Source organism: Nelumbo nucifera, chromosome 8 (assembly GCF_055504915.1).
Source record: "Nelumbo nucifera cultivar China Antique chromosome 8, China Antique-T2T, whole genome shotgun sequence".
Lineage (NCBI taxonomy): Eukaryota > Viridiplantae > Streptophyta > Magnoliopsida > Proteales > Nelumbonaceae > Nelumbo > Nelumbo nucifera.
This window is the reverse complement of record NC_142656.1, coordinates 46942750-46952348: the sequence shown is the minus strand read 5'-3', so window position 1 is coordinate 46952348 and position 9599 is coordinate 46942750. Positions and strand designations below refer to the sequence as shown.

General features: G+C 39.0%; 1 protein-coding gene across 4 annotated transcripts in view; it reads left to right on the top strand.

Annotated features, from left to right (window-relative positions):
• Positions 1 to 253: 253 nt before the first annotated feature.
• Positions 254 to 9599, top strand: part of LOC104609056 (plectin-like protein) — a 59655-nt gene continuing 50309 nt past the window's right edge. The window contains exons 1-2 of one of the 4 annotated variants that reach the window (XM_088894009.1): positions 254 to 481; positions 1934 to 2035. The gene's annotated coding sequence lies outside the window, so the exon portion shown is untranslated. The remainder of the gene's footprint in view (positions 482 to 1933; positions 2036 to 9599) is intronic. The other 3 variants (XM_088894010.1, XM_088894008.1, XM_088894011.1) reach the window with 3 other exon arrangements.

The following is a 9599-nucleotide window of genomic DNA, read 5'->3' as shown; positions in this document are numbered from 1 at the left end:
ATCCCTACAATTATAATAATTTTATAAATTAATTAATTAATAATAAATTACAATATTTTATGATAATTTACAAGAATAATTGAAATTGTTGTTGATTAGTAAAAATGTATAATAAATTAGTTATTTACGATAACAGTAAATTTAATGTTAATTAAAGTTTGGAATATAGCGGCGGATTTTTAACGTCACGAAGTTAAACGTCGTTATATCTATTTTGAACGGCAAATGCTGCTGATAGTTGTGCACTTAAATACAGATGCATCAAAAAATAGAAAAATGAAAGAGCCCCGCTAAAGCTTCTCTCCCGCGCAAACGAAACCCCCACCTTCCTTCGTCTTCTCTCAAACCGCACCAGCAAACTCCCCACCCCCACCAGCAAACTCTTCTCTTTGCCGATTCTAGGTTTTCAAACGTCTCTCCCTCATCTCTCGCCATTCCTTCGGCAGCTGAGAAGAACCGAACTGAACTCAACTCCGGTGAGGTAGGTCACTGATTTCTCTCCCCTTTCATTTTCTTCCTTTCGTTCTTTCTCCCACACTTTTATTTTTCTTTTTTTCGTTCGTCCCCTGTTTTTCTGCAGCAAACCAGACCATCCAAGTAACCATTTTTGAGTACACATTCTCATCCCTGCAACACCAAGTTATGATTTGATTAAATCCTTTGTAAAAAGAGAACCATAACCAATAAGAAATAGAAAAAGAAAAATAAGCAAGACCTAACCAATTTTTTTGTAAACTTTTGTTATTGGATTATTTCATTGTGGTTAAAATCATGGGTTTCATGAAGAATCGAATCACTTGCCCATATGGTTATATTCTTCTCAAAAAGGTTCTTGCCGTATTTAACATTTTTTATGTTAAAGACCTAATAGGAATTTTAGATTAGGCTATTGCATTTTCATGCATTTTGTGCTTTTCCTCTTATAAGTTGCTATATATGACCTTACACAGTTGAGATTTACTTCTTCAAATCTTAAGAAGTGGATCATTTACTATTTTGCTTATTAGAAATCAATGCTAGAAATATGTTGCTCGAATCTCATGTCATTAAGAATCTTTGAGTGAATAGATTGGGTTCATCCAATGAAAGTATCATCACTGGTTGATGCAACCCTTGAATTCTTTTTCCCTTTCAAATTTGTTCCTTCTGAGTTTTATGAGTCCAGCATTCTAAGGCTCTTACCACGTGAACATGGTGTCTTTTGGTATTATTTCTTTCTTCAGTTTCCGTTGACTGCTCCTTTATGCTTTATGGTTTTATTTCTCTTGATAATTTTATTTGGCTTTTTCTCACTTAGCAAAAAAAGAGTTACTTATATCAACCCAAATTATGAAAATTGCCAGGTCCTCCAAAGGCATTTTATACAATAAATTTAAGGTTTAGGGGTTTAGGGATTTAGCCTTTGGGGTTTAAGGGTTTAGGCATTAGATTATAGGGTAAGGTTTAGGGTTTAAGGGCTTAGAGTTTAGATTTAGGGTTTAAATATGAAAATCAAAAGGTGGTAGGATGCATGTCCACCAACAGGGTAGGGTCCAAGTATTGCCCCTTCATGACAGCATAGTTACTATGTTCTTTGCTCGTGTGTTAGGTTCATCTAAGCACCAAAATTTAGCTAGGGCATCTCAACCACCAAATCAATCCAGTTGCGTGGCTAATCCAATCATGAGCTAAAAATTGTATGGCCTATATTCATATAAACTCATGCATTAACAGGTTAGGACTGCTTTGCTCTTGCATTTTCTAGAATGTAATCCAAAGAATTAGCCTCTAATTGCTACATCAAGATAGATAAATTTATAGACCTTTTGGATGATACTTAATCAGTAAACATGATCTCTTTGTTTGACAATTTTTGTGGGTTGGAGTAGCAGAAAGTTTTACTAGTCAATTTTGTAGTAAATCTCTCTTGTACTTTTCGTTTTGATGTTATAAGGTATTTTCCAAATGGGAGGTTACAAATGTTCCTTTTCCATTGTCCAAATGGAAGCATGTTGTACTCAAAACAATGCTGAGCGGGTGCCATCTCTAAGGAATAGTAAGTTTAATGAGAAGTTCCCCAGTCTAGAGATACTAACTATTACACATCTATGTTGCTGTTGGTGCAAGTACGATGGTTTCTTTTTTCTTTTTATCTTTAGTTGGATGGGCATCGGCTTAGATCATATGTTCTTGATGGGGGAAGCTATTGGAATGAGCATGAATCAATTTTCTATTTTCTGACAAACCACCTTAAGACTATTACTATATTTGGGTTCATCTCAGTGTCTTATGGGATACAATTAGTGGAATTTCTACATAAGAATGTAGTGATCTTGGAAAGGATGGTGGTCTACACAAAAAAGGAATAACCAAATCTGATCAGCAAAACTATTTTTCTTTTACAAAGAGACTGCTAATTGGGGTTTACCAATCATGGTTGTTGCTAATATATATATATATATATATATTGTTGGCTGATTTATTTTTAAGCCGGTTCTTCATCCTGTGAGAAAGTCATCTTTATACATTTTTAGTTACACTTAACAAAGCAATTATACCTAACACAAATATGATCTCCCATGGTTGCGCCCACATTTTTGAGACTATAGATGGTAAGGTTTTAGTTATAAAGTAAAAAAAAAAAGAATTGGATGCATTTATGGGATAAATAGGGTTGGATTTGGTTTGAGCTATGCTAAAATGGATTAAATATGGAATTTATTGTGGATCCACTCAGTTCCAAATCCACATCCAGTGAGGCAACAAGGCATATGGCCTATAAGTTTTTAAATATGGACTTGTATTTTGTTGGATGTCACAACTCTGCAGTTTCTTTTAGTTAATACGTTATCAATTAAGGAGGTTGTGAGTTCCTTGATGGCTAAAGCTGAATTTGGGTTGAGTAGGACAAATTCAAATATTTTATTCATCAAGTCCACATCCAGTGAGGCAACAAGGCATATGGCCTATAAGTTTTTAAATATGGCATATGGCCAGGAGGTGATCTTGAAATAGTTGGATACATTGACACGGACTGGGTTGGCTCTGTATCAGATAGAAGATCCACTACAGGTTATTGCATCTTTCTTGGAGGAAATTGAAGAAAACTGTAGAGAGGAGAGCTGAGAGTTCAGCAATGAGGGTCTGAGAATGAGAGTTTCGAACCTTCTCTCTCTCAGCACCCTAACATTCTTTTATTAAGATATATTTGAATAATTACAAGGAGGCCCTTAGGTGGGCAAAAATTTACAAAGAACTTAATATAGACAGGATGGGCCTAGAATAAGGCCCATTACAGAAAAGAAACATAAATAACAAGAAAGAATAAACAACCTATGGGCCATTCGGCCCATCTTCTCTACACTCCCCCTCAAGCTGAGCATAGATGTCAATCATGCCAAGCTTGCTGGTATCATGCTGAAGTTTTGCCTTGGGAATGCTTTTGGTGAGAAAATCTGCCAACTGTCCTTAAGATGTGATGAAAGGAAGATACACTTCACCCGAAGAGATCCTTTCCCTAATGAAGTGTCGATCAACTTCAATATGCTTGGTTCTATCATGTTGGACTGGGTTGTGAGCAATGTTGATGGCAGCCTGATTATCACAGTACAACATCATTGGCTTGTCATATTCAACTCCAAGTTCTTCCATCAATGATTTTAGCCATAGTAATTCAGAAACTCCATGTGCCATGGCCCTGTATTCTGCTTCAGTAGAGGACCGAGCAACAACCGATTGTTTCTTGCTTCTCCAAGAAAAAACATTACCAGCCACCAAGCTGCAATACCCAGAAGTAGATCTTCTGTCATCAATGTTTCTGGCCCAGTCAGCATCGGTGTAGGCTTCAAGTTTCATAGGACCATGTTTGGCAAACAGAATACCTTTTCCTGGGGAGCCCTTCAAATAACATAGGATTCTCTCTGCTGCTGCCAGAATAGTGTCTCGGGGAGCATGCATGAATTGGCTAATGCAACTGACTGCATATGCAATATCTGGCCGAGTCATGCATAGATACAAAAGTTTCCCAAGAAGTCTCTGAAAGATTCCTTTGTCTTCTAACAATGTCCCTTATGAGGCTGAGAGTTTATGACTCATATCAATAGGAGTAGCAACTGGTCTAGCACCCATCTTTCCAGTCTCGGAGAGCAAGTCAAGAACATACTTCCTTTGGGAGATAAGAATCCCATCCTTGGATCGAGCCACTTCTATACCAAGAAAGTATCTCAAGTCCCCCAAATCTTTAATCTTAAACTCTGTATGGAGAAAAGATTTTAGATCATGAATTCCTGAAACATCATTACCAGTCACTACAATATCATCTACATACACAATGAGGTATACTGCCAGAGGTCCACTCCTCTTCACAAAAAGAGTATGATCGGACTGTGTCTGCACATAACCAAAGTTAACAAATGCTGTTCTAAATCTCTCAAACCATGCTCTAGGGGACTGTTTTAGTCCATAAAGAGATTTCTTCAACCTGCATACCTTCCCTTTCATATCAGTTCCATACATCATTGGAGGAAGAGACATATAAACCTCCTCATGTAATTCACCATTTAGAAATGCATTCTTCACATCCAATTGATAAAGGGGCCAGTCAAAGTGAGCAGCTAAAGATAGAAGAACCCTCACAGATGTCATCTTGGCAACAGGTGCAAATGTCTCTAAATAATCAATCCCATATGTCTGTGTATAGCCTTTTGCAACCAGCCTGGCCTTGTACCTTTCAATAGTGCCATCAGCTTGGTATTTGATAGTAAAGACCCACTTGCAACCGACTGGATCCTTCCCTTCAGGCAAATCCACCACTTCCCATGTGTCATTCTTGTATAGGGCATCGATTTCAGATCTCATAGCATCCCTCCACTCTGGAATCTTAAGAGCTTCTGACACAGACCTGGGAATAGGATGAGAAGCAACAGAAGAGAGATAGGCAAAGTATGGAGGTGAAAGCAAACTGTAAGAAAGGTGCTTGGAAATGCAGTGTGCAGTGCACTTCCGTTTTCCTTTCCTAACAGCAATGAGAATATCAAGGTCAGGGAAGGATGAATCCAAAGATGCTGAAATAGTACCTGTTGTCTCTTTTGTGACTGGAAGTGTATGAGGCCCATGTGTTGTAGGAGAAACAACTTGCACATTTCTGGATCTTTGCCTTTGATACACTTTGGGATTGAGGATAGGACGAGGAGGTAGAGTACTGGGACAAGGGGAAAGGAACGACTGATCCACCCTTGATGCATTTGAAGGAGAAGCAGACACATCAAGAGACTCAACAGGGACAGGAAGAGGAAGAGCAAACACCTGTGACAAATTCTCCCCCTGTGGACAATGTCCTTCTGGAGAGGAACCATAAAAGGGGGAAAGCTCATCAAAGGTGACATCCATTGAGACATACCGATTGCCAGACTTTGGATCAAAACAACAATAACCCTTCTGTGTGGGGGAATAACCAAGGAAGATACACTTTTGAGCTTTGGGTTCAAATTTATGCCTTTGGACACTTGGAACATGAACATAACAGGTGCAGCCAAAGGCACGAATAGGAACAGGAAAAAGGTCATTGTTCAGATGAAGAAGAGTGAAGGGAGACTTAAACCCCCAAACCCCAAAACCCTGGATGGCTTATGGTTTATAAGGTAGGTAGCAGTAAGAACAACATCACCCCAAAACCTGGTAGGAACATGTGAGGCAAATAAGATACTTTTTGCAACTTCAACAATATGCCTATTTTTCCTCTTAGCAACCCCATTCTGTTCTGGGGTCCTAGCACATGAGCTTTGGTGAATAACCCCCATGTCAGAAAGATAGCAGGATAGGTTTTTCTCAAAGTATTCTTTTGCATTGTCCGATCTGAAGATTTTAATCCTGGTATCAAATTGGGTTAGAACAAATTCGTGGAATTGTTTTACAAGTCTTGGAACTTCATCACGGGATTTCATCAGGAATATCCAAGTGAATCGAGAAAAATCATCAATAAACAGGATAAAATATTTGTAGCCACCCATGGGGGGTAAGTGGTAAGGTCCCCACACATCAGAATGCACAATATTAAAAGGAACAGAAGATCTTTTATTGCTCAAAGGATAACTGTTTCTACAATGCTTTGACAATTCACAAGATTCACAATGAAGACTGGACAAACTAATTCCCTTAAACAGTTCAGGGAATAGATGACTCAAGGCAGAAAAAGACAGATGACCAAAACGACAATGACACAACATAATCCGACTAACAGACTCTGAAGAGACAGATCCGAGAGCAACATTCCCAAGATGATCAATGCATTGTCCCGGAGTATCAAGCAGGTATATTCCGTTCGCCTCATGGACACTCCCAATCACCTTCTGAGAATCCAGATCCTGAAAAACACAGTAGGAAGGAAAAAATGTTATACAACAGTTTAGTGACTTGGTTAAACTACTCACAGACAACAGATTTGATTTAGTTTAGGTACATGGAGGGCAGAAGGTAGGAACAAGGAATCCGTAGTCTTGATGGTTCCCTTACCAGAGATAGGGGCAAGTGAACCATCAACTAAAGTGATTTTATCACGTCCAGGAAGTAAGTCATATGAAACAAACAAGGTAGACAGATTGGTCATATGGTCAGAAGCACTTGAGTCAATAATCCAAGGGATCTTGAGATTACCTGAAGTGGTAGCATGATTGGCAGAAGCCTTTATATTTGAATGTGCAAATGCTGAAGCAGTAGAATTTCCTGAAGGGTTGGAATGAGAGGTCACATCACTCAGCTGACTGATCATCTTCCCAAACTTTTCATATTCTGCTCTCATGGCTGCCAACTGCGCAGAAGCAGACATCTCTTCACTATCTGGTCCGGCAGCTACATTTGCACTTCCTGATCTTTTACTATCATGTTTTTTCTGAAACCGAATGGGAACAAGATTAGGATGTAATTTCCAGCACTTGTCTTTGGTGTGTTTTGACTTTTTGCAATACTCACATATAACTTATTTATTTCCTGTGCCACCAGAAGTTCCAGCATTCCCTTTAGGTTTAATCCCCATATTGGCAAAGTGATCATTAATATCAGCCCCTTGAACCTGGACAGCCCTTCTGCTCTCTTCACTACTCACCAATGCATAAGCTTGTGACAAAGAGACACACTCCTTGGAAAGAATATTTTGTTTTGTGATATCATATTCTGGGTTTAGTCCAGTTAAGAACTCAAATACCCTGTTCCTTTCAATCAATTTTCTGTAGGTCTCTGCATCATTGGTGGTGTCCCAAGTTACAGCTTCTATTAGGTCAATCTCTTGCCATAGTGATTTTAGGGTTGAGAAATGTACAGCAAGAGGTTTCTCCCATTGCCTTAAATTCTTTACATCATTTCTCAATTTATATGCCCGAGCCACATTGAGTTTTTGGGAATAGGTTTCTGCAACACTGTCCCAAATTTCTTTTGCTAAATTCATCCATAGGTAGTGTTGACTGATTTGTGGCTGCATTGAGTTCACAAGCCACCCAATGACAGTGTAATTTTCTTGCATCCACTTCTCGTAGGATGGATCATCTTCTGGGGGAGCCTTCTTACTCCCGGAAATGAACCCCCACTTTCCTCTACTACATACATGAATCTTTACTGATTGTGACCATGCCAGATAATTAGTTCCATCTAGTTTAACTGTGGTCACAGTCAATAAGGAATCACTTGGAGTCCCCTGAACCAGTCCATATTCAGCACCACTTTTGTTTTCAAACTCTGAGGAGTACATCATGTAAACACTCCAAATATGATTTCAGATGACTTCTACAAGTATACTGAATAAGGACAAGCAATAACAGAGTTCAGCCGACCACAAGAAGGCAATACACTGAGTTCATCCGACCACAAGAAGGCAACACACTGAGTTCAGCCGACCACAAGAAGGCAACACACTGAGTTCAGCCTTCAAGAAGTAAACAGAAACTTCTAGGCACTCAGCCGAAGTACCTTTTCAAATCTGGACTTCAAGGTAAATACCACTTCGTATTGCTGAAATAGCCCTTTTTACAAACACAGTGTGGGCAATAGAGACAACCCCACTGTCAAAAAAAAAAGGCCTCAAGAACAGTTCGTACAGCCCCCCAAAAACAACCAAGTATAAGTAACAATCCACAACCTTGTTACAAGGATGTTTCAGTAGTTTTAACAGTCCAAGAAGGAGTGAAAAACACCCAGAAATTTTTAGGTTAAACCAGATTCAATGGCAGCCGAAGGTAGTACAAAACAACCAGAGTTTTCGGACACTTCAACAGTCCAAACACATTTGAAAGCAATACAGAACAACCAGAAGAAAACTGAACCCAAAAATTTGAGCACAACTTACAGTTTCGAGGTTCAAACCAGAACCGAGCTGTTCCCTTTCCCCTTTTTTTCTTTTCTCTTATTCTTCCTGGCCACCGAACCAATTCTCCAAGATATTCGAGTCTTGGGCACTTCCAATGACCTCCAAGAATCAGGCAACACGAGTTAAGCTTCCAGCCCTAGGATATTGAAGTTCAGGTATGCTCTGATACCATGAAGAAAACTGAAGAGAGGAGAGCTGAGAGTTCGGCAATGAGGGTCTGGGAAGAGAGTTTCGAACTTACCCTCTCTCAGCACCCTAACACTATTTTATTTAGATATATTTGAATAATTACAAGGAGGCCCTTAGTTGGGCAAGAATTTACAAAGAATTTAATATTGATAGGATGGGCCCAGAATAAGGCCCATTACAGAAAAGAAACATAAAAAACAAGAAAGAATAAACAACCTATGGGCCATTCGGCCCATCTTCTCTATAGAAATCTTGTGACATGGAAGAGCAAGAAGTAGACTGTGGTAGCAAGGAGTAGTGCAAAAGCAAAATACAGGGCCGTGGCACACACTACATGTGAACTAGTGTGGTTGAAGAATATATTGCAGGAAATCGGGTTCTCAATAAGCAAACCCCCTAAAGCTATACTGTGACAACCAGGTTGCAATTCACATCTCATCCAATCTAGTTTTTCACGAGAGAACTAAACACATAGAGGTAGATTGTCACTTTGTAAGGGAAAAGGTCATCAATGGTGTGATAAGGATAGAGCATGTGAGAATAGGTGATCAATGGGCAGATCTGTTCACAAAAGGGTTGAATTTAGTAAGAGTGAGCTATATATGTAACAAGCTAGGATTATATGATATATGCTCTCCAGCTTGAGGGGGAGTGTTAGAGTCGAATAAACATGGGTGTTTTTGTCTTTGTATGCCTCCTACATAGACAGGGGCATTTATGTCTTTGTATACTTGTTTTGTCAATTTTAAATGTATGGTTGACTGGGTTAGAGTCTTAGTTTTCTCATTTCAACACTATTCTTCTTCTTCTTCTTCCTCTCTTTTTAGTTCGGCTGAATACTAACAGTTCCCTTAGCCCAGGTCTATGTCTTAGCCTAATATGCCTTGTGCCTTAGCCCAAGTATGCCCCATTTTCCTAATATTGTTCATTGATATTGTAATACAATACACTTTTTAAAAGATAAAGAACTATAATTAAAATTACAAAATCAATCTTTTATGTATGGGTTAAGCATTTAAGACCCTAACATATTTGTGCCTTATTCTCGGGTCCAACTGGGCATTCTGATGTGGCTTCT